Source organism: Aquarana catesbeiana, linkage group LG12 (assembly GCF_042186555.1).
Source record: "Aquarana catesbeiana isolate 2022-GZ linkage group LG12, ASM4218655v1, whole genome shotgun sequence".
Classification (NCBI taxonomy): domain Eukaryota; kingdom Metazoa; phylum Chordata; class Amphibia; order Anura; family Ranidae; genus Aquarana; species Aquarana catesbeiana.
The window spans coordinates 95,082,858-95,104,634 of record NC_133335.1 but is presented as its reverse complement, the minus strand read 5'-3'; the positions used below and the strand labels follow the sequence as shown (position 1 = coordinate 95,104,634).

The 21,777-nt window shown below is 42.5% G+C and overlaps 26 non-coding genes across 26 annotated transcripts; 13 read left to right on the top strand and 13 right to left on the bottom strand.

Annotated features, from left to right (window-relative positions):
- The first annotated feature begins 222 nt into the window (after positions 1–222).
- On the top strand, positions 223–332 carry TRNAL-CAA (transfer RNA leucine (anticodon CAA)). Its single transcript has 2 exons — positions 223–260; positions 287–332. It is a non-coding gene; the product is annotated as a tRNA-Leu (tRNA).
- A 6,680-nt stretch (positions 333–7,012) lies between these two features.
- On the bottom strand, positions 7,013–7,089 carry TRNAR-UCG (transfer RNA arginine (anticodon UCG)). The gene has a single exon. It is a non-coding gene; the product is annotated as a tRNA-Arg (tRNA).
- Positions 7,090–7,360: 271 nt separating this feature from the next.
- TRNAL-CAA (transfer RNA leucine (anticodon CAA)) lies at positions 7,361–7,470 on the top strand. Its single transcript has 2 exons — positions 7,361–7,398; positions 7,425–7,470. It is a non-coding gene; the product is annotated as a tRNA-Leu (tRNA).
- A 762-nt stretch (positions 7,471–8,232) lies between these two features.
- TRNAQ-UUG (transfer RNA glutamine (anticodon UUG)) lies at positions 8,233–8,305 on the bottom strand. Its single transcript has one exon. It is a non-coding gene; the product is annotated as a tRNA-Gln (tRNA).
- A 275-nt stretch (positions 8,306–8,580) lies between these two features.
- TRNAL-CAA (transfer RNA leucine (anticodon CAA)) lies at positions 8,581–8,690 on the top strand. Its single transcript has 2 exons — positions 8,581–8,618; positions 8,645–8,690. It is a non-coding gene; the product is annotated as a tRNA-Leu (tRNA).
- A 762-nt stretch (positions 8,691–9,452) lies between these two features.
- On the bottom strand, positions 9,453–9,525 carry TRNAR-UCG (transfer RNA arginine (anticodon UCG)). The gene has a single exon. It is a non-coding gene; the product is annotated as a tRNA-Arg (tRNA).
- A 275-nt stretch (positions 9,526–9,800) lies between these two features.
- On the top strand, positions 9,801–9,910 carry TRNAL-CAA (transfer RNA leucine (anticodon CAA)). Its single transcript has 2 exons — positions 9,801–9,838; positions 9,865–9,910. It is a non-coding gene; the product is annotated as a tRNA-Leu (tRNA).
- A 762-nt stretch (positions 9,911–10,672) lies between these two features.
- On the bottom strand, positions 10,673–10,745 carry TRNAR-UCG (transfer RNA arginine (anticodon UCG)). Its single transcript has one exon. It is a non-coding gene; the product is annotated as a tRNA-Arg (tRNA).
- Positions 10,746–11,019: 274 nt separating this feature from the next.
- Positions 11,020–11,129, top strand: TRNAL-CAA (transfer RNA leucine (anticodon CAA)). Its single transcript has 2 exons — positions 11,020–11,057; positions 11,084–11,129. It is a non-coding gene; the product is annotated as a tRNA-Leu (tRNA).
- Positions 11,130–11,891: 762 nt separating this feature from the next.
- Positions 11,892–11,964, bottom strand: TRNAR-UCG (transfer RNA arginine (anticodon UCG)). Its single transcript has one exon. It is a non-coding gene; the product is annotated as a tRNA-Arg (tRNA).
- Positions 11,965–12,239: 275 nt separating this feature from the next.
- Positions 12,240–12,349, top strand: TRNAL-CAA (transfer RNA leucine (anticodon CAA)). Its single transcript has 2 exons — positions 12,240–12,277; positions 12,304–12,349. It is a non-coding gene; the product is annotated as a tRNA-Leu (tRNA).
- A 762-nt stretch (positions 12,350–13,111) lies between these two features.
- On the bottom strand, positions 13,112–13,184 carry TRNAR-UCG (transfer RNA arginine (anticodon UCG)). The gene has a single exon. It is a non-coding gene; the product is annotated as a tRNA-Arg (tRNA).
- Positions 13,185–13,459: 275 nt separating this feature from the next.
- Positions 13,460–13,569, top strand: TRNAL-CAA (transfer RNA leucine (anticodon CAA)). The gene is made up of 2 exons: positions 13,460–13,497; positions 13,524–13,569. It is a non-coding gene; the product is annotated as a tRNA-Leu (tRNA).
- A 762-nt stretch (positions 13,570–14,331) lies between these two features.
- On the bottom strand, positions 14,332–14,408 carry TRNAR-UCG (transfer RNA arginine (anticodon UCG)). Its single transcript has one exon. It is a non-coding gene; the product is annotated as a tRNA-Arg (tRNA).
- A 271-nt stretch (positions 14,409–14,679) lies between these two features.
- On the top strand, positions 14,680–14,789 carry TRNAL-CAA (transfer RNA leucine (anticodon CAA)). Its single transcript has 2 exons — positions 14,680–14,717; positions 14,744–14,789. It is a non-coding gene; the product is annotated as a tRNA-Leu (tRNA).
- Positions 14,790–15,551: 762 nt separating this feature from the next.
- TRNAR-UCG (transfer RNA arginine (anticodon UCG)) lies at positions 15,552–15,624 on the bottom strand. The gene has a single exon. It is a non-coding gene; the product is annotated as a tRNA-Arg (tRNA).
- A 275-nt stretch (positions 15,625–15,899) lies between these two features.
- On the top strand, positions 15,900–16,009 carry TRNAL-CAA (transfer RNA leucine (anticodon CAA)). Its single transcript has 2 exons — positions 15,900–15,937; positions 15,964–16,009. It is a non-coding gene; the product is annotated as a tRNA-Leu (tRNA).
- A 762-nt stretch (positions 16,010–16,771) lies between these two features.
- On the bottom strand, positions 16,772–16,844 carry TRNAR-UCG (transfer RNA arginine (anticodon UCG)). The gene has a single exon. It is a non-coding gene; the product is annotated as a tRNA-Arg (tRNA).
- Positions 16,845–17,119: 275 nt separating this feature from the next.
- Positions 17,120–17,229, top strand: TRNAL-CAA (transfer RNA leucine (anticodon CAA)). Its single transcript has 2 exons — positions 17,120–17,157; positions 17,184–17,229. It is a non-coding gene; the product is annotated as a tRNA-Leu (tRNA).
- Positions 17,230–17,991: 762 nt separating this feature from the next.
- Positions 17,992–18,064, bottom strand: TRNAR-UCG (transfer RNA arginine (anticodon UCG)). Its single transcript has one exon. It is a non-coding gene; the product is annotated as a tRNA-Arg (tRNA).
- A 274-nt stretch (positions 18,065–18,338) lies between these two features.
- TRNAL-CAA (transfer RNA leucine (anticodon CAA)) lies at positions 18,339–18,448 on the top strand. Its single transcript has 2 exons — positions 18,339–18,376; positions 18,403–18,448. It is a non-coding gene; the product is annotated as a tRNA-Leu (tRNA).
- A 762-nt stretch (positions 18,449–19,210) lies between these two features.
- On the bottom strand, positions 19,211–19,283 carry TRNAR-UCG (transfer RNA arginine (anticodon UCG)). The gene has a single exon. It is a non-coding gene; the product is annotated as a tRNA-Arg (tRNA).
- Positions 19,284–19,558: 275 nt separating this feature from the next.
- TRNAL-CAA (transfer RNA leucine (anticodon CAA)) lies at positions 19,559–19,668 on the top strand. The gene is made up of 2 exons: positions 19,559–19,596; positions 19,623–19,668. It is a non-coding gene; the product is annotated as a tRNA-Leu (tRNA).
- A 762-nt stretch (positions 19,669–20,430) lies between these two features.
- Positions 20,431–20,503, bottom strand: TRNAR-UCG (transfer RNA arginine (anticodon UCG)). The gene has a single exon. It is a non-coding gene; the product is annotated as a tRNA-Arg (tRNA).
- A 275-nt stretch (positions 20,504–20,778) lies between these two features.
- On the top strand, positions 20,779–20,888 carry TRNAL-CAA (transfer RNA leucine (anticodon CAA)). Its single transcript has 2 exons — positions 20,779–20,816; positions 20,843–20,888. It is a non-coding gene; the product is annotated as a tRNA-Leu (tRNA).
- A 762-nt stretch (positions 20,889–21,650) lies between these two features.
- Positions 21,651–21,723, bottom strand: TRNAR-UCG (transfer RNA arginine (anticodon UCG)). Its single transcript has one exon. It is a non-coding gene; the product is annotated as a tRNA-Arg (tRNA).
- Between the last annotated feature and the right edge of the window lie 54 nt (positions 21,724–21,777).

Here is a 21,777-nt window from a genome sequence, read left to right as displayed (position 1 = left end):
AGATCACCTGGGACATCTTCTTCTACTTGCTTTGCTCAAGCAGATTTGGTAGTAAGGATCTGAAAAGTTTGACTTGGTGCCAAGGTCATGCTTTATGAAGTGCATTTGCAAAAGGGCCTAGGTGCAGAGTGTTAATACAGCTCCTTGACAGTGGTAATAAATCAACAGAGTACCACGAGTAGATGATATATCTAGAGGCAACCAAAATTATCAAAATGTCTTGTCAGGATGGCCGAGTGGTCTAAGGCGCCAGACTCAAGAAATGTTTCTTCACATTGTGTGGGTGTTCTGGTCTCCAAATGGAGGCGAGGGTTCAAATCCCACTTCTGACAAAAAGTTTACACATTTAGCTTGAACTAGAATTACCACTTCCACTGTGTTTTCATGCTAACATGTCACTGACAAGAAAACAAAAACAAAGAATCCCAAAACTTTGCAGATCCTTCATAAAGATCAAATTCTTCTGAAAACTCTGCTAGGCCATGCTGTAAAATCTCTTATTTCACGTGCAACTTTAGTCAGAAAAGTAAGTCTTGCTAGATCTCTTCACATTGGCCTGTTTTGCATGTATAGTTATGTAAAACATTACAAATAGGTGTCCATACACTTGAAAATCCAGTAATACACTGTTTCACCCTGCTCTGCACATACTCAGTTGCTCTCCCATTTTACGCATATTTGGGCACTGCTGAGTTTGGGGAGGCTCATCTATTGACAGCCTTAACCACTTGAGCCCCGGACCATTATGCTGCCTAAGGACCAGAGGTCTTTTTCCAATTTGGCACTGCGTCGCTTTAACTGCTAATTGCGCGGTTATGCAATGCTGTACCCAAACGAAATTTGCGTCCTTTTCTTCCCACAAATAGAGCTTTCTTTTGATGGTATTTGATCACTTCTGCAGTTTTTATTTTTTGCGCTATAAACGGAAAAAGACCGAAAATTTTGAAAAAAAATGATATTTTCTACTTTTTGTTATAAAAAAAATCCAATAAACTCAATTTTAGTCATACATTTAGGCCAAAATGTATTCGGCCACATGTCTTTGGTAAAAAAAATGTCAATAAGCGTATATTTATTGGTTTGCGCAAAAGTTATAGCGTCTACAAACTAGGGTACATTTTCTGGAATTTACACAGCTTTTAGTTTATGACTGCCTATGTCATTTCTTGAGGTGCTAAAATGGCAGGGCAGTACAAAACCCCCCCAAATGACCCCATTTTGGAAAGTAGACACCCCAAGGAAATTGCTGATAGGCATGTTGAACCCATTGAATATTTATTTTTTTTGTCCCAAGTGATTGAATAATGACAAAAAAAAAAAAAAAAAAAAATATTTACAAAAAGTTGTCACTAAATGATATATTGCTCACACAGGCCATGGGCCTATGTGGAATTGCACCCCAAAATATATTCAGCTACTTCTCCTGAGTACGGGGATACCACATGTGTGGGACTTTTTGGGAGCCTAGCCGCGTATGGGACCCCGAAAACCAATCACCGCCTTCAGGATTTCTAAGGGTGTAACTTTTTGATTTCACTCTTCACTGCCTATCACAGTTTCGGAGGCCATGGAATGCCCAGGTGGCACAACCCCCCCCCAAATGACCCCATTTTGGAAAGTAGACACCCCAAGCTATTTGCTGAGAGGCATATTGAGTCCATGGAATATTTTATATTTTGACACAAGTTGCGGGAAAGTGACACTTTTTTTTTTTTTTTTTGCACAAAGTTGTCACTAAATGATATATTGCTCACACAGGCCATGGGCCTATGTGGAATTGCACCCCAAAATACATTTAGCTGCTTCTCCTGAGTATGGGGATACCACATGTGTGGGACTTTTTGGGAGCCTAGCCGCGTACGGGGCCCCGAAAACCAATCACCGCCTTCAGCGTTTTTAAGGGCGTGAATTTTTGATTTTACTCTTCACTGCCTAACACCGTTTCGGAGGCCATGGAATGCCCAGGTGGCACAAACCCCCCCCAAATGACCCCATTTTGGAAAGTAGACACCCCAAGCTATTTGCTGAGAGGCATGGTGAGTATTTTGCAGCTCTCATTTGTTTTTGAAAATGAAGAAAGACAAGAAAAAACTTTTTTTTTTTTTCTTTTTTCAAATTTCAAAACTTTGTGACAAAAAGTGAGGTCTGCAAAATACTCACTATACCTCTCAGCAAATAGCTTGGGGTGTCTACTTTCCAAAATGGGGTCATTTGGGGGGGTTTTGTGCCACCTGGGCATTCCATGGCCTCCGAAACTGTGATAGGCAGTGAAGAGTGAAATCAAAAATTCACGCCCCTTAGAAAGCCTGAAGGCGGTGCTTGGTTTTCGGGGTCCCGTACACGGCTAGGCTCCCAAAAAGTCTCACACATGTGGTATCCCCGTACTCAGGAGAAGCAGCAGAATGTATTTTGGGGTGTAATTTCACATATTCCCATGGCATGTTTGAGCAATATATCATTTAGTGACAACTTTGTGCAAAAAAAAAAAAAAAAAAAAAAAAATTTGTCTCTTTCCCGCAACTTGTGTCGCAATATAAAATATTCCATGGACTCGACATGCCTCTCAGCAAATAGCTTGGGGTGTCTACTTTCCAAAATGGGGTCATTTGGGGGGGTTTTGAACTGTCCTGGCATTTTATGCACAACATTTAGAAGCTTATGTCACACATCACCCACTCTTCTAACCACTTGAAGACAAAGCCCTTTCTGACACTTATTTTTTACATGAAAAATTTTTTTTTTTTTGCAAGAAAATTACTTTGAACCCCCAAACATTATATATTTTTTTAAAGCAAATGCCCTACAGATTAAAATGGTGGGTGTTTCATTTTTTTTTTTCACACAGTATTTGCGCAGCGATTTTTCAAACGCATTTTTTGGGGAAAAAACACACTTTTTTAAATTTTAATGCACTAAAACACACTATATTGCCCAAATGTTTGATGAAATAAAAAAGATGATCTTAGACCGAGTACATGAATACCAAACATGACATGCTTTACAATTGCGCACAAACGTGCAGTGGCAACAAAATAAATACATTTTTAAAAGCCTTTAAAAGCCTTTACAGGTTACCACTTTAGATCTACAGAGGAGGTCTACTGCAAAAATTACTGCCCTCGATCTGACCTTCGCGGCGATACCTCACATGCATGGTGCAATTGCTGTGTACGTTTGACGACAGACCGCCGCTTGCGTTCGCCTTAGCGCAAGAGCAGGGGGCGACAGGGGTGCTTTTTTTTTTTTTTTTTTTTTTCTTTATTATTTTTTTGCTTTTTTATCTTATTTTTAAACTGTTCCTTTCATTTTTTTTTTTTTTAAATCATTTTTATTGTTATCTCGGGGAATGTAAATATCCCCTATGATAGCAATAGGTAGTGACAGGTACTCTTTTTTGAAAAAATTGGGGTCTATTAGACCCTAGATCTCTCCTCTGCCCTCAAAGCATCTGACCACACCAAGATCGGTGTGATAAAATGCTTCCCCAATTTCCCAATGGCGCTATTTACATCCGGCGAAATCTAAGTCATAAAATGCTCGTAGCTTCCGGTTTCTTAGGCCATAGAGATGTTTGGAGCCACTCTTGTCTCTGATCAGCTCTATGGTCAGCTGGCTGAATCACCGGCTGCATTCTCAGGTTCCGTGTTGAGACAGGAGAGCCAGAGAAAAACACGGAAGACGGTGGGGGGGGGGGGGCATTCCCTCCCACGGCTTGTAAAGGCAGTCTAGAGGCTAATTAGCCGCTAGGATTGCTTTTACATGAAAGCCGACCGCTGGCTGAAAAGAATGATACCAAGATGATACCTAAACCTGCAGGCATCATTCTGGTATAACCACTCAAAGTTGTGAATGGCGTACCTGAAGACAAAAAAATGGTTAACAATAAAGCACAGTAAACAATAAAGTATAAATAATTACATACCTGAAAAACAAACATGATAAAACATAATAACAATAACAATAACAATAACAACACTGCAGAATAGAATACAGTAAAAAAAGAGCAGAACAATAGAGAGAGAGAATAGAGAGAGAGAACAATAAAACGACAACTATTTTTTTTTATTTTATATATATTTTTTTTTTTTTTACACTTTTTTTGTAACTAACTTTTATAACTGTAACCGGTTCCAGGTTCGGGTCTCTCAAAATGCGATGGCATCTTGGGAGACCCTGTGAAAGTGTGCCTAGTCTGTGCAATGCTGTACCCTACGCTAATACTCAACTAGTGTATGGTAGCGTTCAAAACATTCACCAATGCAAAGACCAGGATTGTCAGGACTGGAGGGACAATAATAGCGGGTGTCACGCCTATATCCGCGTTTGCTGCAGACACAACATCTTTTTGGGGGGGGTTCGTTGGGTAGGGGTACTCGGGAGCACATAAAAATGCCTCTCATGCAGCCGACTGCATTTCGTTGGGGGATGTGAATGGGGGAAGTACGGGCGCTGCAGAAGCGGTGGGTTCCCAATTAGGATTGGCGAATGCAGCAGGAAGGGCACTATGGGCACGACGGGCCTGTGTTTGTCTTTTTGGTGGCAGCGGGACACTACTTGTGCTTGTCACCTCACCAGCTTGAACTGCACTTATGGGACTCGCCACGTCACCAAGTGTTACTGCAGTGCTGGTTTGACTACGACCGGGGTGTACTAGGCCGCTGGTGCTTGCCAGTTCAATAAAAAGCTTCCAAAAAAACTGTTAGCGATCGCAGGGATCAGGCCTGACTCTGCGAACGCTGCAGTAATGCGTTTAGTGTTTTGTAAGTGACAGTGATCGATCGATACTGCACTTGGGTGGGCTGGACTGGGCCGGGCGGAGGGGCAAAACGCAGGTGCTAGCAGGTATCTGGGTTGATCCCGCTAACACTGCGTTTGTGGGAACCCTAAACTGCTGGGGACGCTAGTATAGATCTGATCTGATCGGATCAGATATTGATCCGTTCAGATACTATACCACTAAAGGAGGCGTATGCTGCGTGCGTGGGTGTTAGCGGTACTGGCGCTAACCTGACGCTGCCTGGGGCCGGTGCTTGCTAGTTCACCAAAATGCTACCAAAAAAACTGTTAGCGATCGCAGGGATCAGGCCTGACTCTGCGAACGCTGCAGTTATGCGTTTAGTGCCTTGTAAGTGTCAGTGATCGATCGATACTGCACTTGGGTGGGCTGGGCTGGGCCGGGCGGAGGGGCACAACGCAGGTGCTAGCAGGTATCTGGGCTGATCCCGCTAACACTGCGTTTTTGGGAACCCTAAACTGCTGGGGACGCTAGTATAGATCTGATCGGATCAGATATTGATCCGATCAGATACTATACCACTAAGGGAGGTGTACGGTGCGTGCGTGGGTGTTAGCGGTACTGGCGCTAACCTGACGCTGCCTGGTGCTTGCTTGCCAGTTCACCAAAATGCTACCAAAAAAACTGTTAGCGATCGCAGGGATCAGGCCTGACTCTGCGAACGCTGCAGTTATGCGTTTAGTGTTTTGTAAGTGACAGTGATCGATCGATACTGCACTTGGGTGGACTGGGCGGAGGGGCAAAACGCAGGTGCTAGCGGGTATCTGGGCTGATCCCGCTAACACTGTGTTTTTGGGAACCCTAAACTGCTGGGGACGCTAGTATAGATCTGATCAGATCAGATATTGATCCATACAGATACTATACCACTAAGGGAGGCGCATGCTGCGTGCGTGGGTGTTAGCGGTACTGGCGCTAATCTGACGCTGCCTGGGGCGACGCATATCACCGCCGGGCGATCAGGGGGCTAAACCTTTATTAGGTAATAAACGGCGGGTGCCCTGACACTATAAAAAATAAACGAACTAACCTGCGTCACCCGTAACGGTTATACGGTGATCAGTGGTGAAAGGGTTAACTAGGGGGCAATCAAGGGGTTAAAACATTTATTAGGTAGTATATGGGGGTCCCTGTCACTATAAAACGCTGACGGCGAACCTAAATATTTACCTCACTAACTAGCGTCACCAGCGACACTAATACAGCGATCAGAAAAATGATCGCTTAGCAACACTGGTGACAGGGGGTGATCAAGGGGTTAAAACTTTATTAGGGGGGGTTAGGGGGGTACCCTAGACCTAAAGGGGGGTAATATTCACTGTCCCAACACTGTAACTGTCACAAACTGACACTATGCAGTAATCAGAAAAAAAAAAAAAAAAAAAAAAAAAAAACCTGCTGGTGTCAGTTTGTGACAGGGGGGGGGGGTGATTGGGGGGGGATCGGGGGGCGATCGGGGGGGGGATCGGGGTGTTTTGTATGCCTGGCATGTTCTACTGTGTGTGTAGTGTGTTGTGCACTCACATTGATGTCTTCTCCCCTCGGCGCTGGAACGGAAAATACCGAGCCGAGGGGAGATGACATCATTTCCTTTGCTGCTGTTTAGCATACAGCAGCAAAGGAGTGTTCCCATTGGCCGGCGGCGATCGCGAGGGGGGGGCCACGAACGGATGGCCTCCCCCTCATCTCGGATCGCCGGGGAACAGAACGGGACCGCTTCGGGCACCGGGGGGGGTCCGATCGGACCCCCCACCCGCGAGAGGCAAATCACGTACATGTACGTGATTTTGCCTGCCCGTGCCGCCTTGCCGACGTAAATCGGCGTTAGGCGGTCCTTAAGTGGTTAAAGCTCAATTAAACCCTCCTATCCTTTACAGCCAATGAAGCTGCTTCTGTTTAAACTGCAACGGCCATGGTGCTGCACATGTGATCAGTTATGACACCAGCCATTTGATGGTTTGACAGTTTGGTTGAGAACACAAGCAAATGTGACAGTTATCAATCCCGGGATTTCAGGATTCTAACTGTTTTTTGAAACTGTTAAATCAATTGGTTTAGCTCCACTTTATGATTTACTGCTGTTTGGGGGCTCTTGGCTTCAGCAAAATAGCAGCCCTTAGCAAGAAGCAAGTTGTTATGGGTAAAGATGCGATTTAATTTAAAAGGAGCAAGAATTTGCAAGTAAAGGTCACAGGAACTGGAAAGCAGCATAGAAAACGACCACGAAGGGACTCGAACCCTCAATCTTCTGATCCGAAGTCAGACGCCTTATCCATTAGGCCACGCATACAGCCACTGGGCCACCACTTTTGTTTGTGGTGTGCGAATCAGCCAAACACTTGAAGATCACCTGGGACATCTTCTTCTACTTGCTTTGCTCAAGCAGATTTGGTAGTAAGGATCTGAAAAGTTTGACTTAGTGCCAAGGTCATGCTTTATGAAGTGCATTTGCAAAAGGGCCTAGGTGCAGAGTGTTAATACAGCTCCTTGACAGTGGTAATAAATCAACAGAGTACCACGAGTAGATGATATATCTAGAGGCAACCAAAAATATCGAAATGTCTTGTCAGGATGGCCGAGTGGTCTAAGGCGCCAGACTCAAGAAATGTTTCTTCACATTGTGTGGGTGTTCTGGTCTCCAAATGGAGGCGTGGGTTCAAATCCCACTTCTGACAAGAAGTTTACACATTTAGCTTGAACTAGAATGACCACTTCCACTGTGTTTTCATGCTACCATGTCACTGACAAGAAAACAAAAACAAAGAATCCCAAAACTTTGCAGATCCTTCATAAAGATCAAATTCTTCTGAAAACTCTGCTAGGCCATGCTGTAAAATCTCTTATTTCACGTGCAACTTTAGTCAGAAAAGTAAGTCTTGCTAGATCTCTTCACATTGGCCTGTTTTGCATGTATAGTTATGTAAAACATTACAAATAGGTGTCCATACACTTGAAAATCCAGTAATACACTGTTTCACCCTGCTCTGCACATACTCAGTTGCTCTCCCATTTTACGCATATTTGGGCACTGCTGAGTTTGGGGAGGCTCATCTATTGACAGCCTTAAAGCTCAATTAAACCCTCCTATCCTTTACAGCCAATGAAGCTGCTTCTGTTTAAACTGCAACGGCCATGGTGCTGCACATGTGATCAGTTATGACACCAGCCATTTGATGGTTTGACAGTTTGGTTGAGAACACAAGCAAATGTGACAGTTATCAATCCCGGGATTTCAGGATTCTAACTGTTTTTTGAAACTGTTAAATCAATTGGTTTAGCTCCACTTTATGATTTACTGCTGTTTGGGGGCTCTTGGCTTCAGCAAAATAGCAGCCTTTAGCAAGAAGCAAGTTGTTATGGGTAAAGATGCGATTTAATTTAAAAGGAGCAAGAATTTGCAAGTAAAGGTCACAGGAACTGGAAAGCAGCATAGAAAACGACCACGAAGGGACTCGAACCCTCAATCTTCTGATCCAAAGTCAGACGCCTTATCCATTAGGCCACGCAGTCAGCCACTGGGCCACCATTTTTGTTTGTGGTGTGCGAATCAGCCAAACACTTGAAGATCACCTGGGACATCTTCTTCTACTTGCTTTGCTCAAGCAGATTTGGTAGTAAGGATCTGAAAAGTTTGACTTGGTGCCAAGGTCATGCTTTATGAAGTGCATTTGCAAAAGGGCCTAGGTGCAGAGTGTTAATACAGCTCCTTGACAGTGGTAATAAATCAACAGAGTACCACGAGTAGATGATATATCTAGAGGCAACCAAAAATATCGAAATGTCTTGTCAGGATGGCCGAGTGGTCTAAGGCGCCAGACTCAAGAAATGTTTCTTCACATTGTGTGGGTGTTCTGGTCTCCAAATGGAGGCATGGGTTCAAATCCCAGTTCTGACAAAAAGTTTACACATTTAGCTTGAACTAGAATAACCACTTCCATTGTGTTTTCATTTTACCATGTCACTGACAAGAAAACAAAAACAAAGAATCCCAAAACTTTGCAGATCCTTCATAAAGATCAAATTCTTCTGAAAACTCTGCTAGGCCATGCTGTAAAATCTCTTATTTCACGTGCAACTTTAGTCAGAAAAGTAAGTCTTGCTAGATCTCTTCACATTGGCCTGTTTTGCATGTATAGTTATGTAAAACGTTACAAATAAGTGTCCATACACTTGAAAATCCAGTAATACACTGTTTCACCCTGCTCTGCACATACTCAGTTGCTCTCCCATTTTACGCATATTTGGGCACTGCTGAGTTTGGGGAGGCTCATCTATTGACAGCCTTAAAGCTCAATTAAACCCTCCTATCCTTTACAGCCAATGAAGCTGCTTCTGTTTAAACTGCAACGGCCATGGTGCTGCACATGTGATCAGTTATGACACCAGCCATTTGATGGTTTGACAGTTTGGTTGAGAACACAAGCAAATGTGACAGTTATCAATCCCGGGATTTCAGGATTCTAACTGTTTTTTGAAACTGTTAAATCAATTGGTTTAGCTCCACTTTATGATTTACTGCTGTTTGGGGGCTCTGGGCTTCAGCAAAATAGCAGCCTTTAGCAAGAAGCAAGTTGTTATGGGTAAAGATGCGATTTAATTTAAAAGGAGCAAGAATTTGCAAGTAAAGGTCACAGGAACTGGAAAGCAGCATAGAAAACAACCACGAAGGGACTCGAACCCCCAATCTTCTGATCCGAAGTCAGACGCCCTATCCATTAGGCCACGCAGTCTACAACAGGGTCACCATTTTTGTTTGTGGTGTGCGGATCAGCCAAACACTTGAAGATCACCTGGGACATCTTCTTCTACTTGCTTTGCTCAAGTAGATTTGGTAGAAAGGATCTGAAAAGTTTGACTTGGTGCCAAGGTCATGCTTTATGAAGTGCATTTGCAAAAGGGCCTAGGTGCAGAGTGTTAATACAGCTCCTTGACAGTGGTAATAGATCAACGGAGTACTAAGAGTAGATGATATTTCTAGAGGCAACCGAAAACAACAAAACGTCTTGTCAGGATGGCCGAGTGGTCTAAGGCGCCAGACTCAAGAAATGTTTCTTCACATTGTGTGGGTGTTCTGATCTCCAAATGGAGGCGTGGGTTCAAATCTCACTTCTGACAAAAAGTTTACACATTTAGCTTGAACTAGAATGACCACTTCCACTGTGTTTTCATGCTACCATGTCACTGACAAGAAAACAAAAACAAAGAATCCCAAAACTTTGCAGATCCTTCATAAAGATCAAATTCTTCTGAAAACTCTGCTAGGCCATGCTGTAAAATCTCTTATTTCATGTGCAACTTTAGTCAGAAAAGTAAGTCTTGCTAGATCTCTTCACATTGGCCTGTTTTGCATGTATAGTTATGTAAAACATTACAAATAGGTGTCCATACACTTGAAAATCCAGTAATACACTGTTTCACCCTGCTCTGCACATACTCAGTTGCTCTCCCATTTTACGCATATTTGGGCACTGCTGAGTTTGGGGGGGCTCATCTATTGACAGCCTTAAAGCTCAATTAAACCCTCCTATCCTTTACAGCCAATGAAGCTGCTTCTGTTTAAACTGCAACGGCCATGGTACTGCACATGTGATCAGTTATGACACCAGCCATTTGATGGTTTGACAGTTTGGTTGAGAACACAAGCAAATGTGACAGTTATCAATCCCGGGATTTCAGGATTCTAACTGTTTTTTGAAACTGTTAAATCAATTGGTTTAGCTCCACTTTATGATTTACTGCTGTTTGGGGTCTCTGGGCTTCAGCAAAATAGCAGCCTTTAGCAAGAAGCAAGTTGTTATGGGTAAAGTTGCGATTTAATTTAAAAGGAGCAAGAATTTGCAAGTAAAGGTCACAGGAACTGGAAAGCAGCATAGATAACGACCACGAAGGGACTCGAACCCTCAATCTTCTGATCCGAAGTCAGACGCCTTATCCATTAGTCCACGCAGTCTGCCACTGGGCCACCATTTTTATTTGTGGTGTGCGAATCAGCCAAACACTTGAAGATCACCTGGGACATCTTCTTCTACTTGCTTTGCTCAAGCAGATTTGGTAGAAAGGATCTGAAAAGTTTGACTTGGTGCCAAGGTCATGCTTTATGAAGTGCATTTGCAAAAGGGCCTAGGTGCAGAGTGTTAATACAGCTCCTTGACAGTGGTAATAGATCAACAGAGTACCACGAGTAGATGATATATCTAGAGGCAACCAAAATATCAAAATGTCTTGTCAGGGTGGCCGAGTGGTCTAAGGCGCCAGACTCAAGAAATGTTTCTTCACATTGTGTGGGTGTTCTGGTCTCCAAATGGAGGCGTGGGTTCAAATCCCACTTCTGACAAAAAGTTTACACATTTAGCTTGAACTAGAATGACCACTTCCACTGTGTTTTCATGCTACCATGTCACTGACAAGAAAACAAAAACAAAGAATCCCAAAACTTTGCAGATCCTTCATAAAGATCAAATTCTTCTGAAAACTCTGCTAGGCCATGCTGTAAAATCTCTTATTTCACGTGCAACTTTAGTCAGAAAAGTAAGTCTTGCTAGATCTCTTCACATTGGCCTGTTTTGCATGTATAGTTATGTAAAACATTACAAATAGGTGTCCATACACTTGAAAATCCAGTAATACACTGTTTCACCCTGCTCTGCACATACTCAGTTGCTCTCCCATTTTACGCATATTTGGGCACTGCTGAGTTTGGGGAGGCTCATCTATTGACAGCCTTAAAGCTCAATTAAACCCTCCTATCCTTTACAGCCAATGAAGCTGCTTCTGTTTAAATTGCAACGGCCATGGTGCTGCACATGTGATCAGTTATGACACCAGCCATTTGATGGTTTGACAGTTTGGTTGAGAACACAAGCAAATGTGACAGTTATCAATCCCGGGATTTCAGGATTCTAACTGTTTTTTGAAACTGTTAAATCAATTGGTTTAGCTCCACTTTATGATTTACTGCTGTTTGGGGGCTCTTGGCTTCAGCAAAATAGCAGCCTTTAGCAAGAAGCAAGTTGTTATGGGTAAAGATGCGATTTAATTTAAAAGGAGCAAGAATTTGCAAGTAAAGGTCACAGGAACTGGAAAGCAGCATAGAAAACCACCACGAAGGGACTCGAACCCTCAATCTTCTGATCCGAAGTCAGACGCCTTATCCATTAGGCCACGCAGTCTGCCACTGGGCCACCATTTTTGTTTGTGGTGTGCGAATCAGCCAAACACTTGAAGATCACCTGGGACATCTTCTTCTACTTGCTTTGCTCAAGCAGATTTGGTAGAAAGGATCTGAAAAGTTTGACTTGGTGCCAAGGTCATGCTTTATGAAGTGCATTTGCAAAAGGGCCTAGGTGCAGAGTGTTAATACAGCTCCTTGACAGTGGTAATAGATCAACAGAGTACCACGAGTATATGATATATCTAGAGGCAACCAAGAATAGCAAAATGTCTTGTCAGGATGGCCGAGTGGTCTAAGGCGCCAGACTCAAGAAATGTTTCTTCACATTGTGTGGGTGTTCTGGTCTCCAAATGGAGGCGTGGGTTCAAATCCCACTTCTGACAAAAAGTTTACACATTTAGCTTGAACTAGAATGACCACTTCCACTGTGTTTTCATGCTACCATGTCACTGACAAGAAAACAAAAACAAAGAATCCCAAAACTTTGCAGATCCTTCATAAAGATCAAATTCTTCTGAAAACTCTGCTAGGCCATGCTGTAAAATCTCTTATTTCACGTGCAACTTTAGTCAGAAAAGTAAGTCTTGCTAGATCTCTTCACATTGGCCTGTTTTGCATGTATAGTTATGTAAAACATTACAAATAGGTGTCCATACACTTGAAAATCCAGTAATACACTGTTTCACCCTGCTCTGCACATACTCAGTTGCTCTCCCATTTTACGCATATTTGGGCACTGCTGAGTTTGGGGAGGCTCATCTATTGACAGCCTTAAAGCTCAATTAAACCCTCCTATCCTTTACAGCCAATGAAGCTGCTTCTGTTTAAACTGCAACGGCCATGGTGCTGCACATGTGATCAGTTATGACACCAGCCATTTGATGGTTTGACAGTTTGGTTGAGAACACAAGCAAATGTGACAGTTATCAATCCCGGGATTTCAGGATTCTAACTGTTTTTTGAAACTGTTAAATCAATTGGTTTAGCTCCACTTTATGATTTACTGCTGTTTGGGGGCTCTTGGCTTCAGCAAAATAGCAGCCTTTAGCAAGAAGCAAGTTGTTATGGGTAAAGATGCGATTTAATTTAAAAGGAGCAAGAATTTGCAAGTAAAGGTCACAGGAACTGGAAAGCAGCATAGAAAACGACCACGAAGGGACTCGAACCCTCAATCTTCTGATCCGAAGTCAGACGCCTTATCCATTAGGCCACGCAGTCAGCCACTGGGCCACCATTTTTGTTTGTGGTGTGCGAATCAGCCAAACACTTGAAGATCACCTGGGACATCTTCTTCTACTTGCTTTGCTCAAGCAGATTTGGTAGTAAGGATCTGAAAAGTTTGACTTGGTGCCAAGGTCATGCTTTATGAAGTGCATTTGCAAAAGGGCCTAGGTGCAGAGTGTTAATACAGCTCCTTGACAGTGGTAATAAATCAACAGAGTACCACGAGTAGATGATATATCTAGAGGCAACCAAAATTATCAAAATGTCTTGTCAGGATGGCCGAGTGGTCTAAGGCGCCAGACTCAAGAAATGTTTCTTCACATTGTGTGGGTGTTCTGGTCTCCAAATGGAGGCGAGGGTTCAAATCCCACTTCTGACAAAAAGTTTACACATTTAGCTTGAACTAGAATTACCACTTCCACTGTGTTTTCATGCTAACATGTCACTGACAAGAAAACAAAAACAAAGAATCCCAAAACTTTGCAGATCCTTCATAAAGATCAAATTCTTCTGAAAACTCTGCTAGGCCATGCTGTAAAATCTCTTATTTCACGTGCAACTTTAGTCAGAAAAGTAAGTCTTGCTAGATCTCTTCACATTGGCCTGTTTTGCATGTATAGTTATGTAAAACATTACAAATAGGTGTCCATACACTTGAAAATCCAGTAATACACTGTTTCACCCTGCTCTGCACATACTCAGTTGCTCTCCCATTTTACGCATATTTGGGCACTGCTGAGTTTGGGGAGGCTCATCTATTGACAGCCTTAAAGCTCAATTAAACCCTCCTATCCTTTACAGCCAATGAAGCTGCTTCTGTTTAAACTGCAACGGCCATGGTGCTGCACATGTGATCAGTTATGACACCAGCCATTTGATGGTTTGACAGTTTGGTTGAGAACACAAGCAAATGTGACAGTTATCAATCCCGGGATTTCAGGATTCTAACTGTTTTTTGAAACTGTTAAATCAATTGGTTTAGCTCCACTTTATGATTTACTGCTGTTTGGGGGCTCTTGGCTTCAGCAAAATAGCAGCCCTTAGCAAGAAGCAAGTTGTTATGGGTAAAGATGCGATTTAATTTAAAAGGAGCAAGAATTTGCAAGTAAAGGTCACAGGAACTGGAAAGCAGCATAGAAAACGACCACGAAGGGACTCGAACCCTCAATCTTCTGATCCGAAGTCAGACGCCTTATCCATTAGGCCACGCATACAGCCACTGGGCCACCACTTTTGTTTGTGGTGTGCGAATCAGCCAAACACTTGAAGATCACCTGGGACATCTTCTTCTACTTGCTTTGCTCAAGCAGATTTGGTAGTAAGGATCTGAAAAGTTTGACTTAGTGCCAAGGTCATGCTTTATGAAGTGCATTTGCAAAAGGGCCTAGGTGCAGAGTGTTAATACAGCTCCTTGACAGTGGTAATAAATCAACAGAGTACCACGAGTAGATGATATATCTAGAGGCAACCAAAAATATCGAAATGTCTTGTCAGGATGGCCGAGTGGTCTAAGGCGCCAGACTCAAGAAATGTTTCTTCACATTGTGTGGGTGTTCTGGTCTCCAAATGGAGGCGTGGGTTCAAATCCCACTTCTGACAAGAAGTTTACACATTTAGCTTGAACTAGAATGACCACTTCCACTGTGTTTTCATGCTACCATGTCACTGACAAGAAAACAAAAACAAAGAATCCCAAAACTTTGCAGATCCTTCATAAAGATCAAATTCTTCTGAAAACTCTGCTAGGCCATGCTGTAAAATCTCTTATTTCACGTGCAACTTTAGTCAGAAAAGTAAGTCTTGCTAGATCTCTTCACATTGGCCTGTTTTGCATGTATAGTTATGTAAAACATTACAAATAGGTGTCCATACACTTGAAAATCCAGTAATACACTGTTTCACCCTGCTCTGCACATACTCAGTTGCTCTCCCATTTTACGCATATTTGGGCACTGCTGAGTTTGGGGAGGCTCATCTATTGACAGCCTTAAAGCTCAATTAAACCCTCCTATCCTTTACAGCCAATGAAGCTGCTTCTGTTTAAACTGCAACGGCCATGGTGCTGCACATGTGATCAGTTATGACACCAGCCATTTGATGGTTTGACAGTTTGGTTGAGAACACAAGCAAATGTGACAGTTATCAATCCCGGGATTTCAGGATTCTAACTGTTTTTTGAAACTGTTAAATCAATTGGTTTAGCTCCACTTTATGATTTACTGCTGTTTGGGGGCTCTTGGCTTCAGCAAAATAGCAGCCTTTAGCAAGAAGCAAGTTGTTATGGGTAAAGATGCGATTTAATTTAAAAGGAGCAAGAATTTGCAAGTAAAGGTCACAGGAACTGGAAAGCAGCATAGAAAACGACCACGAAGGGACTCAAACCCTCAATCTTCTGATCCGAAGTCAGACGCCTTATCCATTAGGCCACGCAGTCAGCCACTGGGCCACCATTTTTGTTTGTGGTGTGCGAATCAGCCAAACACTTGAAGATCACCTGGGACATCTTCTTCTACTTGCTTTGCTCAAGCAGATTTGGTAGTAAGGATCTGAAAAGTTTGACTTGGTGCCAAGGTCATGCTTTATGAAGTGCATTTGCAAAAGGGCCTAGGTGCAGAGTGTTAATACAGCTCCTTGACAGTGGTAATAAATCAACAGAGTACCACGAGTAGATGATATATCTAGAGGCAACCAAAAATATCGAAATGTCTTGTCAGGATGGCCGAGTGATCTAAGGCGCCAGACTCAAGAAATGTTTCTTCACATTGTGTGGGTGTTCTGGTCTCCAAATGGAGGCGTGGGTTCAAATCCCACTTCTGACAGAAAGTTTACACATTTAGCTTGAACTAGAATGACCACTTCCACTGTGTTTTCATGCTACCATGTCACTGACAAGAAAACAAAAACAAAGAATCCCAAAACTTTGCAGATCCTTCATAAAGATCAAATTCTTCTGAAAACTCTGCTAGGCCATGCTGTAAAATCTCTTATTTCACGTGCAACTTTAGTCAGAAAAGTAAGTCTTGCTAGATCTCTTCACATTGGCCTGTTTTGCATGTATAGTTATGTAAAACGTTACAAATAAGTGTCCATACACTTGAAAATCCAGTAATACACTGTTTCACCCTGCTCTGCACATACTCAGTTGCTCTCCCATTTTACGCATATTTGGGCACTGCTGAGTTTGGGGAGGCTCATCTATTGACAGCCTTAAAGCTCAATTAAACCCTCCTATCCTTTACAGCCAATGAAGCTGCTTCTGTTTAAACTGCAACGGCCATGGTGCTGCACATGTGATCAGTTATGACACCAGCCATTTGATGGTTTGACAGTTTGGTTGAGAACACAAGCAAATGTGACAGTTATCAATCCCGGGATTTCAGGATTCTAACTGTTTTTTGAAACTGTTAAATCAATTGGTTTAGCTCCACTTTATGATTTACTGCTGTTTGGGGGCTCTGGGCTTCAGCAAAATAGCAGCCTTTAGCAAGAAGCAAGTTGTTATGGGTAAAGTTGCGATTTAATTTAAAAGGAGCAAGAATTTGCAAGTAAAGGTCACAGGAACTGGAAAGCAGCATAGAAAACAACCACGAAGGGACTCGAACCCCCAATCTTCTGATCCGAAGTCAGACGCCCTATCCATTAGGCCACGCAGTCTACAACAGGGTCACCATTTTTGTTTGTGGTGTGCGGATCAGCCAAACACTTGAAGATCACCTGGGACATCTTCTTCTACTTGCTTTGCTCAAGTAGATTTGGTAGAAAGGATCTGAAAAGTTTGACTTGGTGCCAAGGTCATGCTTTATGAAGTGCATTTGCAAAAGGGCCTAGGTGCAGAGTGTTAATACAGCTCCTTGACAGTGGTAATAGATCAACGGAGTACTAAGAGTAGATGATATTTCTAGAGGCAACCGAAAACAACAAAACGTCTTGTCAGGATGGCCGAGTGGTCTAAGGCGCCAGACTCAAGAAATGTTTCTTCACATTGTGTGGGTGTTCTGGTCTCCAAATGGAGGCGTGGGTTCAAATCTCACTTCTGACAAAAAGTTTACACATTTAGCTTGAACTAGAATGACCACTTCCACTGTGTTTTCATGCTACCATGTCACTGACAAGAAAACAAAAACAAAGAATCCCAAAACTTTGCAGATCCTTCATAAAGATCAAATTCTTCTGAAAACTCTGCTAGGCCATGCTGTAAAATCTCTTATTTCATGTGCAACTTTAGTCAGAAAAGTAAGTCTTGCTAGATCTCTTCACATTGGCCTGTTTTGCATGTATAGTTATGTAAAACATTACAAATAGGTGTCCATACACTTGAAAATCCAGTAATACACTGTTTCACCCTGCTCTGCACATACTCAGTTGCTCTCCCATTTTACGCATATTTGGGCACTGCTGAGTTTGGGGGGGCTCATCTATTGACAGCCTTAAAGCTCAATTAAACCCTCCTATCCTTTACAGCCAATGAAGCTGCTTCTGTTTAAACTGCAACGGCCATGGTACTGCACATGTGATCAGTTATGACACCAGCCATTTGATGGTTTGACAGTTTGGTTGAGAACACAAGCAAATGTGACAGTTATCAATCCCGGGATTTCAGGATTCTAACTGTTTTTTGAAACTGTTAAATCAATTGGTTTAGCTCCACTTTATGATTTACTGCTGTTTGGGGTCTCTGGGCTTCAGCAAAATAGCAGCCTTTAGCAAGAAGCAAGTTGTTATGGGTAAAGTTGCGATTTAATTTAAAAGGAGCAAGAATTTGCAAGTAAAGGTCACAGGAACTGGAAAGCAGCATAGATAACGACCACGAAGGGACTCGAACCCTCAATCTTCTGATCCGAAGTCAGACGCCTTATCCATTAGTCCACGCAGTCTGCCACTGGGCCACCATTTTTATTTGTGGTGTGCGAATCAGCCAAACACTTGAAGATCACCTGGGACATCTTCTTCTACTTGCTTTGCTCAAGCAGATTTGGTAGAAAGGATCTGAAAAGTTTGACTTGGTGCCAAGGTCATGCTTTATGAAGTGCATTTGCAAAAGGGCCTAGGTGCAGAGTGTTAATACAGCTCCTTGACAGTGGTAATAGATCAACAGAGTACCACGAGTAGATGATATATCTAGAGGCAACCAAAATATCAAAATGTCTTGTCAGGGTGGCCGAGTGGTCTAAGGCGCCAGACTCAAGAAATGTTTCTTCACATTGTGTGGGTGTTCTGGTCTCCAAATGGAGGCGTGGGTTCAAATCCCACTTCTGACAAAAAGTTTACACATTTAGCTTGAACTAGAATGACCACTTCCACTGTGTTTTCATGCTACCATGTCACTGACAAGAAAACAAAAACAAAGAATCCCAAAACTTTGCAGATCCTTCATAAAGATCAAATTCTTCTGAAAACTCTGCTAGGCCATGCTGTAAAATCTCTTATTTCACGTGCAACTTTAGTCAGAAAAGTAAGTCTTGCTAGATCTCTTCACATTGGCCTGTTTTGCATGTATAGTTATGTAAAACATTACAAATAGGTGTCCATACACTTGAAAATCCAGTAATACACTGTTTCACCCTGCTCTGCACATACTCAGTTGCTCTCCCATTTTACGCATATTTGGGCACTGCTGAGTTTGGGGAGGCTCATCTATTGACAGCCTTAAAGCTCAATTAAACCCTCCTATCCTTTACAGCCAATGAAGCTGCTTCTGTTTAAACTGCAACGGCCATGGTGCTGCACATGTGATCAGTTATGACACCAGCCATTTGATGGTTTAACAGTTTGGTTGAGAACACAAGCAAATGTGACAGTTATCAATCCCGGGATTTCAGGATTCTAACTGTTTTTTGAAACTGTTAAATCAATTGGTTTAGCTCCACTTTATGATTTACTGCTGTTTGGGGGCTCTTGGCTTCAGCAAAATAGCAGCCTTTAGCAAGAAGCAAGTTGTTATGGGTAAAGATGCGATTTAATTTAAAAGGAGCAAGAATTTGCAAGTAAAGGTCACAGGAACTGGAAAGCAGCATAGAAAACGACCACGAAGGGACTCGAACCCTCAATCTTCTGATCCGAAGTCAGACGCCTTATCCATTAGGCCACGCAGTCAGCCACTGGGCCACCATTTTTGTTTGTGGTGTGCGAATCAGCCAAACACTTGAAGATCACCTGGGACATCTTCTTCTACTTGCTTTGCTCAAGCAGATTTGGTAGTAAGGATCTGAAAAGTTTGACTTGGTGCCAAGGTCATGCTTTATGAAGTGCATTTGCAAAAGGGCCTAGGTGCAGAGTGTTAATACAGCTCCTTGACAGTGGTAATAAATCAACAGAGTACCACGAGTAGATGATATATCTAGAGGCAACCAAAAATATCGAAATGTCTTGTCAGGATGGCCGAGTGGTCTAAGGCGCCAGACTCAAGAAATGTTTCTTCACATTGTGTGGGTGTTCTGGTCTCCAAATGGAGGCGTGGGTTCAAATCCCACTTCTGACAAAAAGTTTACACATTTAGCTTGAACTAGAATGACCACTTCCACTGTGTTTTCATGCTACCATGTCACTGACAAGAAAACAAAAACAAAGAATCCCAAAACTTTGCAGATCCTTCATAAAGATCAAATTCTTCTGAAAACTCTGCTAGGCCATGCTGTAAAATCTCTTATTTCACGTGCAACTTTAGTCAGAAAAGTAAGTCTTGCTAGATCTCTTCACATTGGCCTGTTTTGCATGTATAGTTATGTAAAACATTACAAATAGGTGTCCATACACTTGAAAATCCAGTAATACACTGTTTCACCCTGCTCTGCACATACTCAGTTGCTCTCCCATTTTACGCATATTTGGGCACTGCTGAGCTTGGGGAGGCTCATCTATTGACAGCCTTAAAGCTCAATTAAACCCTCCTATCCTTTACAGCCAATGAAGCTGCTTCTGTTTAAACTGCAACGGCCATGGTGCTGCACATGTGATCAGTTATGACACCAGCCATTTGATGGTTTGACAGTTTGGTTGAGAACACAAGCAAATGTGACAGTTATCAATCCCGGGATTTCAGGATTCTAACTGTTTTTTGAAACTGTTAAATCAATTGGTTTAGCTCCACTTTATGATTTACTGCTGTTTGGGGGCTCTTGGCTTCAGCAAAATAGCAGCCTTTAGCAAGAAGCAAGTTGTTATGGGTAAAGATGCGATTTAATTTAAAAGGAGCAAGAATTTGCAAGTAAAGGTCACAGGAACTGGAAAGCAGCATAGAAAACGACCACGAAGGGACTCGAACCCTCAATTTTCTGATCCGAAGTCAGACGCCTTATCCATTAGGCCACGCAGTCAGCCACTGGGCCACCATTTTTGTTTGTGGTGTGCGAATCAGCCAAACACTTGAAGATCACCTGGGACATCCTCTTCTACTTGCTTTGCTCAAGCAGATTTGGTAGAAAGGATCTGAAAAGTTTGACTTGGTGCCAAGGTCATGCTTTATGAAGTGCATTTGCAAAAGGGCCTAGGTGCAGAGTGTTAATACAGCTCCTTGACAGTGGTAATAAATCAACAGAGTACCACGAGTAGATGATATATCTAGAGGCAACCAAAAATATCGAAATGTCTTGTCAGGATGGCCGAGTGGTCTAAGGCGCCAGACTCAAGAAATGTTTCTTCACATTGTGTGGGTGTTCTGGTCTCCAAATGGAGGCGTGGGTTCAAATCCCACTTCTGACAAAAAGTTTACACATTTAGCTTGAACTAGAATGACCACTTCCACTGTGTTTTCATGCTACCATGTCACTGACAAGAAAACAAAAACAAAGAATCCCAAAACTTTGCAGATCCTTCATAAAGATCAAATTCTTCTGAAAACTCTGCTAGGCCATGCTGTAAAATCTCTTATTTCACGTGCAACTTTAGTCAGAAAAGTAAGTCTTGCTAGATCTCTTCACATTGGCCTGTTTTGCATGTATAGTTATGTAAAACATTACAAATAGGTGTCCATACACTTGAAAATCCAGTAATACACTGTTTCACCCTGCTCTGCATATACTCAGTTGCTCTCCCATTTTACGCATATTTGGGCACTGCTGAGTTTGGGGAGGCTCATCTATTGACAGCCTTAAAGCTCAATTAAACCCTCCTATCCTTTACAGCCAATGAAGCTGCTTCTGTTTAAACTGCAACGGCCATGGTGCTGCACATGTGATCAGTTATGACACCAGCCATTTGATGGTTTAACAGTTTGGTTGAGAACACAAGCAAATGTGACAGTTATCAATCCCGGGATTTCAGGATTCTAACTGTTTTTTGAAACTGTTAAATCAATTGGTTTAGCTCCACTTTATGATTTACTGCTGTTTGGGGGCTCTTGGCTTCAGCAAAATAGCAGCCTTTAGCAAGAAGCAAGTTGTTATGGGTAAAGATGCGATTTAATTTAAAAGGAGCAAGAATTTGCAAGTAAAGGTCACAGGAACTGGAAAGCAGCATAGAAAACGACCACGAAGGGACTCGAACCCTCAATCTTCTGATCCGAAGTCAGACGCCTTATCCATTAGGCCACGCAGTCAGCCACTGGGCCACCATTTTTGTTTGTGGTGTGCGAATCAGCCAAACACTTGAA